The sequence below is a fragment of the Heterocephalus glaber genome, unplaced genomic scaffold (assembly GCF_053883595.1).
Source record: "Heterocephalus glaber isolate CG9 unplaced genomic scaffold, H.glaber_assembly_v1.0 deba00001805, whole genome shotgun sequence".
Taxonomy (NCBI): domain Eukaryota; kingdom Metazoa; phylum Chordata; class Mammalia; order Rodentia; family Bathyergidae; genus Heterocephalus; species Heterocephalus glaber.
The window spans coordinates 2,136,570-2,152,268 of NW_028258480.1; positions in this window are offsets into that span (position 1 = coordinate 2,136,570).

Below are 15,699 nucleotides of genomic sequence, written 5' to 3' on the forward strand. Positions count from 1 at the left end.
AGCACTGAGTTTGTCCTGCTCTTCTTTTTCTAGAAGCTTGAGGTTCAGCATCAGGTTGTTTAATTGGGCTGGCTCTATTTTCCTAGTATGAGTATGCACTGCTATGAAGTTCCCTCATAAGACTGCTTTCATTGTGTCCAATGTAGTGGATTTCAAGGCCCTCCTCAATGTGGCTTTTCTCTTATTGGCTGTTGTTACTAATTTGTTAGTAATTTTCTATCATAGAGCAGTTTTACTTTCATAACTCAGGAATGAACCCCATGGTCTTTGACTGAGCTACATCTTCAACCCTTTTTTATTTATACTTTTGAGATAGGGTATTGATGTCACTAATTTGCACAGGATGGGCTCAAACTTATGATCCTTTTGTCTCTGTCTCACAGAAGGCTACAAATAGAGGTGTGCACCACTGTGCTCAGCAGCAGTCTTTCTTTTTATTGATCTTTCGATTGACAGATAAAAATTGAGGCTATTTTAATGTTTTGATGTAGGTATTTATTGTGCAACTGCTGAGTCAAGCTAATTAACATAAAGATGCTTCAACAAATTTATTGTGTGTGTGTGTGTGTGTGTGTGTGTGCTGAGAAGACTCAAAATCTACACTAGCAATTTTCAGGGATCAGTTTTCAAAGCATTCTTTATTTCAAAATTAAATAACAGCAGGACTGCACATTTCTCTCAGAGGTTAGTCTGGAGGCAGGTGGCCAACCTGAAGACTCTGATGCAGAATAGGACACAGAGGTGCTAAGGACCAAATGCCTTCTGTGAGGAGCTCATCAGGCTTGCTAAAAGTAGTGGGAATCCGATTGGGTCTAGCAGGAAGCAGAATCCTTTAGCAAACAGAATAATAGGTGAAGCCAACCTGATCAATCCCGCAGCAGCTGGATCCACCCTGTCCCTTTGCCCTCATTGCAGCTGCCCATTGGCACTGCTCAAGTCCCCTGCTGTGACCTCAGGGGAGAAACACAGCCCCTCCGCACCAGCTTCTCCATCTGGAACAAGGCAAAGGTTTGTGTCTCTTTCTGGTGCCGAAGGAAGTGGCATGGAGGTGACCATCCTTTTCCCCTGAAGAGCACAATAAGGAGCACAGTGAATGCTGTCTTTCGGGGTCTGACGCTGAGTCTCCTCAGCCTGTTATCCGCTGCCCGGTTGAAGAGAGACGGGTAGAAAGCCCTGCTATCAGCTTGAACTACCAGACTCCGGGTTCTCCCAGAAGCTGAAAGCCCCATCTCACACATGAAAGTGCAGTTTACTCACAATCTGGCTGGAACAATCCACACTAACAGCCGATAAATAAGCAATATGAACTCTGCAGAAAGAGTTTCTTTCACGTACCCTTGTCACCGCTGTATGCAGCGTCTTCGTAGAGGACATCTACAAGTTGATAAAACCACAAAAGGGCTCAAGGGGGCTGGAAAACTGTGGAATTCAGAAACAAGATGATTCTAACTGGCTTGTTTGAGAAGGCAAAACAGTTGGCCACACAAAGGAAGCAGGAAGGCACGAGTTCTGAATTTTACACAACACTGTGTAAAAGTAGGCACACCTTCTGGCCCCCTGCCTTCTGGGATTATGTTCCAGCATATGCATAATATCAGCCCAAAAAGTACTAAGTAATTGTATTTCTATGTATTTCAAATCCCTGTAGTAGAAATTTCCTTGGACCTGCTCAGAAAACATAAGAAAATATTAACAATACTTCATAGAAGTTTGTCTCAAGAACACAAAAGCAACTCTTTTCCCATGAGGTAATGTAAATTACTATATTATTTTGAGAGATAAAATATATTCCAGAGTCTATTGATTGTACTTTCCAAATTATTGAGCTTAATTTAGATGTTATCTCTGACCTTTTAGACAAGTATTTATCTTCCCAAACCTTTAATTCTGTCTTCTATTAAATAGAAGTAGGAATACATATATTGCCAAGGCAGTAGTCAGTAACCAGTATATTTGTCATAGAAATTTTGCTGCTCCCCTGAACCATGCTATTAGCATGTATTCAAAGCATCAACAGAGAAAAGAGCCAGTCCCATCTGAGGAAGTAGTCTCAGCTGGTGTGTTTAGAGAAAGAGATGTGTAACAAGAAGCTTTGGAGCAGATAAAGTAGAAATGGATGTTGGTATTGGGCTGCTCTTTATCACCATGAAAAAATACCTGGGAAGAACAAATTAAAGGAGGGAAGGAAGGTGCATTTTGGTTTCTGGTTTCGGGGGCTGCGGTCCATGATCAGCTGGCTCCATTGCTTTTAGGTCTGTGGTAGGGCAGAAGCATTATGGTAGAAAGATGTAGTCAGTGAAACCTGCTCAGCATGTGGGAACCAGGAAGGAGAGGGAGAGGGAGGGGGAGGGAGGAAGGGAGGGAGGAAGGGAGGGAGGAAGGGAGGGAGAGAGAGAGAGGGAGTGAGACTGTTCCAGGTTGTGCTCCTACTTCCTCCAACTGGGCCTCGCCTCCTAGCAGCCTATTTGGCTCTGAACTGACTGATGGATTATGAGGTTATTACCTTCATGATCTAAACCTTAACATTTCATCCCTGGCTTCCAAATTCCAAAGGCTCAGGACCATTACATCATGCAAAGTGCAGTTAATTCAGCTCCACGAGTTCCCAAAGTCTCACAGTTCCACTGTTACTCCAAAGTCCAAGTCCAAAGTCTGTTCAGAAATTCAAGGCAAATTCTTAGATGTGAGCGCCTGTAAAAATTAATGAAGAAGGTTACATACTTCCAACATACAGTGGCCTGGCAGGGGCAAGATAAATTTTTCCACTCCGAATGGTAGGAACACGAAAATAGCAGGAAGCAATCAAATCCAAACTAGACCAAAACGCAGTAGGTAAACATTTAATTCCATAGCTCCATGCAGCACCTTGGCACAGTGTGACACGAAGGGCCCAGGTAGCCTTTCTGTAAAGCCTTGCTGATTGCAGGCCCCATGGCCTCTCTCTCGTCCTTGCCCCACTGGCTGCCTCCAGTTTTCTTTGGCGGATGTTCCGTGTTCCCGGCATCTCTGACTTCCTTGGGCCTCCACTGCAGCTTTGGCTTCACTCTCACAGTTTCATGCAGCGCCCTTAGGGATGCTTGCAAGGACTGTGACGCTGTCACATGTTGCCAGGCCGTCAGGTTTTTCTTTGAAATCTGGCCGGAGGCCTCCATGACTCTGCAGCTCTTGCAATCTACTTGCCTCCACAAGCAGCCTGCGGTGGACAGTACCAAGGTGTAATGCCAAACTGAGTGGTAGCCCACGTTGACCACGGCTGCAGTGGCCTCTCATGGCTAACACAGGAACATACTTCTATTGGTGGTCCTGAATGAGCAGGGTACCCTAGGGCTCACTTCTCTAAGCAAGGTCTTCCTGAGAAGTTCACATTTTGTGTCCACGAATCTGAGATGGGTGGAGCCTGACCAACACCTAAGACGCCCTCAAAGCTGTTTTCCTATTGTCCAAGTACAAAGTCCTTTGCTTTTTAATTAGTGGCCCTAATTAGAAGCCATACCTTCTTTTGCCCTGAGTTTACACTGCTTTTCTGATAAAAGTGTAAGTTTTAAAAATCTCTCTGCTCTGCTTTTTGCTCCAGATTCTCACTGTATATAGCTACTAGTAATACCCATGGCAATAATACTAGTAATATCCTTGGCAGGACTGTGCTGGATGGAGATTTCCTCCATTAAATTTATTAGTATGACATTTAAACTCAGCATCATACAGAGTCTCAGGACATGGACAAAATGCAGACAAGGTCTTTGCTAGAATGCCATCGAAAATGTCCCCCCAAAGACAAACATCATGCTGAACACTTTGTTCCCAGATAATGGGCTTTTGAAGTGATTGGCTCATGAAGATTCTATTTCATAAGCTGATTAATCCATTGATAAGGTCATAATTTGATGGTCTTGCTAGGAGGTGATGGAAATATGAGGTAGAGCTCTAGTCTAATTCTAAATAGAGTTCTCATCCCTATCTAAAATCTTATGGGCACATTCTTTGCCCTCAGAATTCCTGTCAGCATTCTAGTCTGCTAAGACCCTGTGAGAATTGTCCACTGAACTCTTTTCCAACGTTCTAAGCCTTCTCTATAGCACTTCTCCAAACATTTCCAAACTCCTCCTACAAATTCTGAAGGCTCTGAATCTTATGATCAGGTATAATCAGAGCAACGACCCCATTTCTTTTACAAATTTTCTGCGTTGTTTGACTTTCCATCACTATGACAAAATACCTGGGACAAACAACTTAAAGGAAGAAAGATTTATTTTGGCTCACAGTTTCAGAGGTTCTAGTCCATAACCATGGTTCCATTGCTTTTAGGCCTGTCACAAGACAGAATCATCATAGCAGGAGGACCTGATGGAGAAAAGCTGCTCAGTGCATGGCAGTCAGGAAGCAGTGGAGTGATATCAAGAAAGAATAAGGTCATGCCATGTTCCACACACTTCGTCTAGGCCCTGCTTCCTGTTTCTGTCACCTCCTAATAGCTCCAGCACATCATTACCTCACCAGTGGATTAATCATCTGATGAAGTTAGAACCCTCATGTTCCAGTGGGAACCAAGTCTTCTATACAGTGGGCCTTTTGAGGGGCATTTTAGATGATGACCATAACAATGTTATAGAAAGAGGGATCATAATGAGGGAAGTGATGAGTTGAGAAACACTGTATTGTCACCTGAGTGTCCCAGAACTGCTGCAGAAATCCTCCCATCCCTGTGGCCCCATCTTGGACTTGTTAGATCTGCTTTATATTTAGTGCCTCTGTGGCATTTCAAGTGGGATGGTGGTGTTGAGTCCCCTAGAGACAAGTTTGGGAAGAAATGTGTTCTGACACACTGGTAAAAGTTACTTCTTTTCTGAATTTTAAATTTCTGTTCTACCAAATGAAGACAGTGTAGCTATCAGATGCATTCCAATTTCTTTTTAACACTGGCCCCCATTTTCAAACAAAATAAGATGAACCACCTCATTTTTCTCAAGAGTTAGATCTCTCCAGTTTTTCTATGTAGCACTCATAGGTATAAACTTCACTCCTAAAATTGTGTTCACTGTATGCCACAGATTCTGGTATGTATTGATTCTATTTCATTTGATTTTAGGAATTTTTAAATTTCTTCCCTGATTTCTTCAATGACCCATTGATTATTCAATACTATATTGTTCAATCTGCATGTGTTTGTATAGTTTCAACAGTTTCTTTTGTTTTCTTGTTTCATTCCATTATTATCTGATAATAATTTCAGATTTTTTTGGTATTTGTTAAGAAAGACTTTATAAACTGCAATATGATCTATTTTGGCCAAAGTTCCATGAGCTGCTGAGACCAATGTGTATTCTGCAGCTGGTGGGTGGAATACCTTTAGGTCCATTAAGTCTATTTGATTTATAGAGTAGGTTAACTCTGATATTTCTTGTCAGCTTTTTTTTGTGCAAATGAGCTATTTGTTAGTGAGAATGAAGTATTGATATCACCTGTCATTATTGTATTGGGGCCTACCTGTCCTTTTATGTCAAGTACTGTTTGCTTTATGAAGTAAGGTGCACCAACATTCACTGCATATATATTTATAGTCATATCTTTTTGATGGACTGTCCCTTTTATCAGCATGTAGTAACCTTCTTTGTCTTTTCTGAATTATTTTGGCTTTAAGTCTGCTTTTTTCTATTCTCCCATCAAGGAGTTTTCCATCAGTTTTGTCTTTTTTGCTTCCTTATTTTTTTTTTTTTTGCTTAAACCAGGCTGTGTTTCCTAACTTCATGAAGGTCCATACCTTTAGTTCCACTGAAACTGAAAAATTATTTCAGGATTTCTTAGTTCAAAAACTTTAAAAAGAGCAGTTGAATTATCCAGTTCTCTATCTTTTGAGGAGGGAAGTGTATAAATTAAAAAATTTAGACTGTAGTAACATAGTAACTGTTGTATCTAAAAGGACAGTTATGTGACAAAAACATGCATTTCATGCCTTTGAATTGGGCTGTGCTTGGGATGACATTATGGTATCTTTCCAGATTGGCTGTTATTGTGGCCATAATTCATTTTGGAACTTTCTAAGGTAGACATTTTGAATTGCAACTCAGATATATTATTTTATTTTATGATTTGAGAGCTCCTACCCTTGAGGTAACATTATCTGTTTTTATTTAGCCATGAAGCTGTGTGTGTGTGTGTGTGTGTTTGTGTGTGTGTGTGTGTAAATTTAGAGGTATGGAATCTATGGTTTAGAATATGCCTAAGTTAGGTGATCTCCAGAGACTCTTTTTGCTATTCCCATTTCTGAGTCATAAGGTCATACATACAAGTTTCTGTGAGACTCTTAAAAGACTTCTCTGGGCAGGAGATATAAGATGATGGAAGAAAAGCAGTCTTTGTATGATTTTGGAAATAATAGGAATCGGAACAATAAAGGAAAAACTGTATCTGGAGTAAAACTGAGTGTTACAATTTAGATATAGAATGTTTCCCATTAAAAAACCCAGTTAAAATTTTTCAATTTTGCCAGAAAGTCAAGTACTTTGCATCAGGACAATAGGAAAGATAACTTCACAGGCTCAAACTTGCAAAAGTGAATGATTTTGTAGTGAGAAGAGAGCCCAAGGATGATTTGAGAAAGGCTCCCATTGGAATTGGTTCACTGAGATTTGGTTCACAGTGCTTAGGCATCCATGCTCTCTGAAGCCTCTTTAGACATGATCCAAGCAGGCCCAGCTACTGCTTGAGCTGGCAGCAGACTTTGGCATCATGCATGCGATGCTGGTTTTATGGGCATATGGAATGAGGGATTGTGGGGGTCCATGAATCTTCTACCCAGATTTTAGAAGAAGGCATGGGAGGCCAGGAAATGTGCCCCTGAGAAGGCAATGGATGAACCTGGGAGAGTGGAGCTGTAAGTGCAGTGGAGACTCCAGAAAGATGGAGAATCCAGGAATTTGGATCACTTGAGAAAAGTCACAGGCAGTGAGCTGAGCTATCCCAAGAAAGAGGCCATAAAAGCTGCAAGGAGCAATGCCATAGGTGTGGGGTTGTCCAACCACTTTGGAGATCCCATCTCATCACAACTTTCTCTGAGAGCTGGACCTGCAATTATAGGATTTAGTGTTTGCCCTGGTGGGTTTTGCTCTTGGTTTGGTACCTTTCCATTCTATCCCCCTGTTTCTCTCATCTGGAATGGGAATAATTACTCTGTGCCATTATATGTTGGAAGTATTGGCCATTCTTTTCAATATTTACAGGGTCTCAATGCTGAGAATTTGCCTTAAGTCTCAGAGGAGACTTTGGACTTGAACTTTTCAGCAAACCTGAAACTGTTAAGACCTGACAACTCTTAGAGTTGGACTAAATCCATTTTGCATAATGAGTCAGACATGAAGCTTTTGAGGGTCAAGGATGGAATTTTATAGTTCAGATCTAAAATGTCCACCAAAAGTCTCATGAGCAAAAGTGAGGCTTTTGGAGCATGGTTGGATCATGGGGCAGTACATTCATCAGTAGATTAGTCTGTTTATTTGTCCATAGCTAACTATGGTGTTTGGAGATGGGTTCCGGTCAGAAGAAGCAGGTCACTGGGATATGACTTGGAAGGGTGTATTTTTGTCCTTAGCCCTCCTCACTCTGCTTCCTAGCAGCCATGCAGTGAACAGCTTTCCTCTGCCAAGCTGTTCTCCCATGCCATTTCTGCCTTACATCCTTCCAGCCTACCAGAGACTGAACCCTTTGAAACTGTGAGCCAAAATATACCTCTCTTGCTTTAAGTCGTAGGTGTCAATATTTTGTCCCAGCAACAAGCAAGTGACTAATACACTGAAAAGGAACTCTGGAAATCAATAAATAAGTGACTGAAGTGTATGGGGAATCAGAAAGGCAACACCAGTTTATTGAACAATTTGTAACTTCAATCTCAGCTCGCTGGCTGTGGGTAAAGAAACTGATACTGCAAGCATAAGGTAAGTGAGGAGAATCAACCCTGATATTAACAACTGACCGACAGTTCTGTGCACAAGAGAAATTCATGGTCCACACAACTTTTAAATCCAGTTTGGGAATTTGGCCTGAGAATGATGTCCTCTGTACAGCAGGAACCTTCACAGGGATGTGCAGCTATAGCCTGGTCATCTGCCATGTCCCCAGTTATAATGACTAGACTTATCAAGGGTGGAAGTATACCAGTCTGGTGAGGTACATGCTCCTGAAATGTGGTCCATAAGAAGGGCTGCCTGTGGCCCAAACATAGGCTGCAGCATGAGGTGCACAGATTAAAGGCCCCTGGAGAAGGTGAGCATCTGCCCTGTATGACCCCACGCTGCCCAGAGCTACATGGTGAGAAGGGCTTCTGGCCAGGCCCCAGTGTGTGGATATGAAAGCTTTCTCTAGGAAATAGTTCCCAGATGCTGTCAAAATTTTCTCAACCTGCCAAGCGAGAAATGTAGGGTGCAGCCTACATACTGCATTATATGCTGCGTGGAAGCTGAGAGCCAAGCAGACCCCTGGCATTCACTGTCCACCACACACCTGATGAACTCACCATTATATGACCGAGAAAGACCTTTCTGCCATCTAAGCTCCTTGGCCAGGAGGAATGTTTTCACTATTTTTTTTTCTTTTTCCTCTCTATCTATTCTTTTATCATCTTTACTCTTTTATTTTTAGAATTTTACTTCTCATTATCTTTCTATAATTTTATTTTATTTCATTTCATTTATCTTAACTGGATTTTATCTCACTCTCTTTTTCTTTTTCAATTTTTCTACTTTTGCCCCTTATTTTGCCGCCTTTTGTGTTCATCTGTATTATTGCTAATTATTTACCATATTGTATATTATCTTTGTCTCTTTTGCTATTGCTCTTAATGCTGTGTTTGTGATATTTTTCTTGGCTTTTGCTGCATTTCATGTCTGGTTTGTTTGTATGTGAGGGCTGTTACTGTTATTTGTTCTCTTCTTTCTGAGCATTGCTGGGGGTCAAGTCTGGCATCGTGAATATGCTGGGCAGGTGCTTTGCCACTGAGCAAAACCAGGCAAGAAAAACTGCACCTACTCCAGCTACAACTTATTCCTACTTGAACCTTGGCAGATACTGCAGCTTAGTGATATGATAAAAAAGCCACTGGGCCATGATCTGGCCACAAGCAGACACTGCTACGGGGCTTGACATCTTACTCCTGGTCATTCACTCCCATAGCAACAGCAGAAGAAAATACCACGCCTTTTGGAAGTAACACACTTACCCTGTAGGCTGTACCCATACAGCATCAGGTCCCACATTGCTGTCCAAATTGGAGGAGTAATAACAGAGTGTCCTTTCATATAGTCTGCTTACAAGTCATGTCTGTCTTACCTACTAGCATGACCGCATCTTGAGAGATCTAAGGCCTGGATCACCTGGGCTCTGACACAATCTGCCTTGTGTTGATTCCCACTAATCACATGAGTCACAGACCAAGGACCCACAAGGATGTATAAATCCTAACACAGAAACATAGGGAATGAGACAAAAGGCAAAATGACTCCTCTAAACTTTAATAATGCCGCAGTAACTGATTCCAATAAATCCAAGTGAACAAAACACCGAAGAATTAAAAACCAAGCAAAATACCAATGTATAGAAGTACATACTGGGAGAAATTCAGTGTTCACAACAGGGAAATTTTCCAAAGGTACTGTGGTCAGAAAGCTCCCATCATACAAAGGATTAACAGAAGGCTTGCAGCTGACACTCTGGACACAGCACTCCCACCACAGCCTGTGCAAATGACCCCACTTGGAGTCACATGGCCATGATAAAAGCCGTATTGGGGAACTATGGTATACACCAGAGAGAAGCAGCAATTTGTTGAGACTATTCTCAAAAAGAAAGGCTCTATATTGTTCTCTTCCAGGGTTGATGGTCTAAAATTCTCTGGTCTTATAAAAAGTTCCAGACGAGAAGGAAGCAAATTAATTGAGAAAAATACTACCCAAACGTCCAATTTTGGGAGAGATACAGAGATAAATAGACATTCTACAACAGTTGTGGATTCTTAAAATGGTAAATATTTTCTTCTCTCTCTGAGCAGAAAGTAATTGGGACAGTCATTTAACATCTGACATTGAAAAGAAAAATCCTTCAATTCTGGAATCTCTAACACCATTGTTCTCTTCAGGCCAACCAGCTATATTGAGTCTATGGCCACAAGAGTTATCACCATAGTGACAGAGCTCATTCTTCAAAGAGGACCCTGAATTGAGAGTTCCACCATTCCTGATATTTCTCAGTTTCTATTTTCTCATGTGTCTGTGGAAAGTGGGACCAAGTGTTCTAATCCAAGTGGATGTCCAATACTATACACACTTTCTTCCCTTTTCTCTTTATAACCCAACCCCCAAACTCTGCATTCTAAGGCTTCTGTCTGACATCACAGAGCTAAAAACAGGCATAAGTGAGAAATCACCATCTCCAACTTCCCCTCCTCAACTCAGCCATGCTGTGGTGTACCAGTTATTCCTTTTTTATCTTTTTGTCACTGTGCTCATGATACTGACTTTTACACTTTATTCAAAATTATATTTCTTTATGAAACTGGCAATTGAACTGGGTCCTTTCAGTGGCACTAATTTTATCAGCAAACATACCTCCTTTGGGTCCAATTTATATGTGGCTCTTTGGAGAACCAAATTTAAGTTTTTCAAATCTACTCTACCTTTTGTTCTCAATTCCCACTATAAATTTGGCTAAAAGCATCCAACAATACCCATACCACAGCCTGGTTTGAAATTTCCTCCATTAGATCAATTAATCAATAGCTCTTCAACTCAGCCTTCTGTAAAGTCTGAGAACATTGGCACAGTGTGAACAAGTCCTTTGCCAGACATCTCTAGTCCAATTGCCAGTAGAGTCAGGGCAGGCCCCCTGAGACCACATGAACAGTCCTCTGCAGTCTGACTGCTTAGAAGCATTCTGGACTTCTAAGTTCTGTGGAAAATGGAGTCTCATAAAGAAAGACAGTTCATCACTAGGATGAGGGGCCTTTGTAGTATTAACTCAGGAACATTTCAAAACAGAAAGAGATGACATGAAAGTGGAAAAGACTTTAAGAAGAGGGGAGGAATAAGGGGAGGGGCAGGGGAGGAAAGAGTAAGGGAAGTAATTGGCAGTGGGAATGATCAGAGTATGTTATATGCATGCACAAATATGCCAAAATGAAGCCTTTATTCTGAAGAAGTAATACGCACCAACAAAAATAGCTGACCAGGGTGTCTTCCGGTATGAAAGGGAGTTTTATTATTATCACTTTCGTCCAATGCTATGTGTCCTGGGTGTGGATGTTCAATAAGCTAAGGTTTTTCTTTTTGGTTCTGAAGTTTCTGGACTATAAGGAGACCTGCTTGGACTGGATGGAGACAACCTAAACTCTTTGATCGCCTGGACACCAACCTTCCATAGGGATTCCCTGGCTGTAGCTGGAGGTAGAAGTGGGAGGCATGTTTTCTGCGTGGAAGGAATTGTAAAGGTCACACGTGCCACTTCCGAATCATCCCTGTGAGACCTCCCATGTGGTCTTCTTCCCACCCTCTTCCTTTGTCAATAGTTATACAGACTTAGGCTACTAGGGATGGTGGTACTTAGAAACCCCTAAGTGGAAATAACTTGGGTCACTGGATCTTTGTATGGGTTCTCATTAAACAAATGACTGAACAACATATGAGGAAGAGAAACCTCTGTGGTCATGTCACAGCAATTCTTAAATTTCCTTATATAGCAGCTAGTATTATTTACACTAATTAATATAGATAAAAGCCCATAAGAAAATCTACCTGATGTTTGTAGGAGATGGAAGGTTACATAAAAGGAAATACCGTCAAACTTCGCTAGCACAATTTAATTTTGAAAACTGATATCCAGCTTCAAATCATCACTAATGTGGCTACCACAAATAAGGATGGCACTTTGATAAGTAGGATGCTCGCTGTGTGCATGTTTCATATTTGGCCTCCGCAGTGTTGAAGTACATTCCTTCTATACCTAGTTTGCTGCATGTTTCTAAATGACATAATGATGTTTAAGTTTTTCAAATGGCTTTCCTGCATCCATTGAGCTGACCATGTGCTTTTATCCTGCATTCTCTTAATGTGGTGTGTCACATCATTGACTTGTGTATGTTGCATCCCCGGGATGAATCCCCTCACCAGATTCAGAAGCCCTCTGGGTGGGGTGAGCCTGAAACCGGACCCTTGGGAAGCTGAAAGACCAGGACAGTGAATGAATCCTTGACCTCCTCTTTCTTCTGAGAGAGCATTGTGCATTCTTACATGGTGCTCAGCTATGATAACCTGAGACAGGGCAAGATGTGAGTAAGGTGAACTTGCTTTTGCTTGGTTGGATGTGGCTGTTCTGGCTTTTGTATTGGTCTGAGGCACAGCAACTGTTTATCTGGAATCAATGGTGAAGTTGATGTTTCTCTGGGTCACTGAGCCGTGAACCTTCCTACTCCACCATCATGTTGATGCCGCTTTATCCTGCTTCTTCCTTAAATTGTTTCGCTTTTTCCACATCTTTGCTCTCTAAACTATAAATATTTTTAAGCCTAATAGCTCATCAATAAAAAATTTTATAAAATAGTTATTAACCCATATTTTCATGTTTTTTCTCACTGGCTTCTTTTTCATATTTCACAATATTGATTAATAACCACTTATTTTTGTCAACTTTTCCTTTTCTTTCCCGCGCTTCCCGGGTTTTGTCCAAAATACCCCTGCCCATTCCAAAGCCCTGAATTTTGCCCTTATGTTTTCTTCCAGATGTTTCACACTTTTAGGTTGTACATTTTTAGTGTTTAATCCTTTTTGAGTTGATTTTTGAAACTGGTGAGACAGAGGCTCAGTTTCATTCTTCTGCATGTAGTTGTTCAGTTCTTCTAGAACCATTTATTGAAAAGGCTGTCTTTTTTCCAATCCATGTTCTAGCCATGTTTGTCAAAAATTAGTTAGCTGGGGGTGTGTGGGTTGAGTTCTGTGGACTAAAGTGGTAAAGGATCAGTTTTTAGGCTTCTTTATTTAAAACATTTCTGATCTCTGTTTTAACATTCTGTAGCCTAGATTTAGAATAAAACTTTTTTCTAAAGCAATCTGTCACTGACAGCAATTTGATAAAGTGTATTTCCGTAAGTGGAAAATTAAAAAACACTTACTATTACTCCCTCTCTGATCTCTCCAAAATTCAGAAATTATTCACAATTGTCTTTATTTAATGACAATATAATTATTTACATAATTATATAAATTATAGGAGGAATCTTAAGGAATCTTATGAATATTAAAATATTTAGTACTACAGGTCAAAATCTAAAGTTGGCCTTGGGTTGGCTTCCTATTATCAAGGTTTCTAAAAGTCCTATCTGAGATTCTTTGTCAAAATTTCCAAAATTCCCACAAATTTAAAAAGAGTCTCTTTAGTTATTCTTGCTAGAATTATCCAAATAATCAAACCAAGCTTATTGATAATGCACCTTTGTTATAGATTGGTCTTACTGTGGTTATGATTAGTAAAAGTGGGAATAATTATAAAAATTATGTCTCAGAAATGATAGTACACCTGTTTATTGTTTTTGAGTTTTCATGGTCTACCTATGAACCATACTGGATTCATAACTCTTCTAATTTTTCAAATATCTGCCTACAACTCTCCAGGGTTGATAGGAGTTGCTTGTTCCTAAAGCCCTATAAACTAAAGCTGGAAAACTAGATGCAGATTTCAAGGAACATATCTCACATCTAACACTGAGGACCCCATAGAGACTTCAGCAAGCCACCAATGCCATAACCAGAGACATTAGATCTCTGAAACTGCTGACCTCATGTTGTGGAGTTTCCCGAGGCTGCTGGAGCAGGACTCTACAGCATCATGAGTCTCCAGCCCCTCTGATGCCTACCTGTTCACTGGACAGGATAATGCTGTGATTACAATCTCACAATCAATAGCTGCTATGGGTGACCTGACAGAACTTCAGCTAACAGATCCTCTGGTCCACCTAGTGGATAATCTTGACAACATCCCCGATGTCCTGCTAGCTGGACTTGTGCGGACATTCCTCTTTCTTGTCTGTAGGGTGGGCATGCTCTGCTTTGAGCCAATGCAGGCATAGAATGCTATTCAGTGACCACATCAGGCAGCACCAGTTCCCCCAGAGTCTTCCAGATTGTTTCATTGGTTCCCCTTAGGCTTGAGCTTTTGGTTCCCAGCCACTGTACAAATTGGATTAGTCGTGTTCCTGTTGGTTTTCATTGTATTATGTCCTTTAAATTCTGTATTTGTCTTCTTGCCCAACTTCTACAGGATCAACACTCCTAATAAAATATTGTTGGTCCAGCACTTCAGAATGATAACCAATGCCTATGGAACTCACACAATGAAACTTAACAAATGAACTCTAGGTAGATTTAACTTGAGACACTCAAAGTTGCTCAAATATGGGTAAGAAGGTTTGGGCACTGATCTCAACTCAGCAACCAGTTCCTTACATTGTGGGACCACACCAACCAGAACAGGTCCATATTAGCACCACGTGATAATCAAAATCTAATCACAGAATGGTTGATGAACAATGCTTGCAGAGAAAGTTCCTTGACAAAAATAAAAAAAGAAGTGTGAAAGTTGGCAGATTTAAGTTGGATCCATCTGGGCCAAATCCTAGCGATATAGAGCTGGGGAAGCAATAATGAGAAGGCTCCCGTGCACATCTTAACTGATATTACAAGGACACATGCACACCCATGTGTACAGTAGCAAAACTCAAGAGAGCTAAACTTGGAAGCAGCCTGCATGTCCATCAACAGATAAATGATAAAGAAAATTTGGTGCCTACACACAGTGGAGCTCTACTCTGCTATAAAGAAGGATAAACGAGTTATTTATAAGAAAATGGGCTCAATTTGAGACCATAATAAGTGAAATAAATCAGATATACACGTTTAAATATAGCATGATTTCTCTTATATGAGAAACCCAAGGTATAAGCAAATTAAACAAAGTAAAAACGGCTAGCAGGGAACAGGGAGGTCGATCTTTGTAAATGGGAAGGGGATGAAGAGATGCAGGGAAGGGGTGGGAGGAGTACAGAAAGAATTCAGATGTATTACATAGGTGTACCAGCTCCCCATGATGAATGTAATTGTTATGTGCTGCAGATATGCACTAATAAAAATAAAAACTTAAATAACAAGAACAATTGCAGTGACAGCTAATTGCACAAGGATAGCTAGAAGCAAAGGACAGCTACCAGCATGAGAAGAGCTAATGGTAGGAGGACAGCTGGCTGCTTATAGGAGCATTTGGCTGGAACCATATCACAGCCCAATTCAACAAAACAACACACTATGTCTTTAAGGTTACAAATTTTACTTAGTAATCACCTGTACCAATAAACTTTCTTCCACAGCAAGGTATGTAGCTTTCATCTTGCCTGATGCAATGCCAGCCTTTTCTTTGTTCTCTGGGTGTACTCAAGGCCATCTGCTTGATGAATATGTCCTTAATTAAAATTCTATTTTCTTGTTTTATTCCCAAAGAGATACATGTTCCTTTATTGGAGATTTGTGTCTGTGTTTTTCTCAAATGTTAATATTATAATAACAGGGCCCACTCAAATGAACCATAATTATCTCTTAATCTTTAATATTTATATTAATTATATTGTCATAGTCCTTTATACCCCATATTAAGTGGCATTTACAAGTTCCAGGG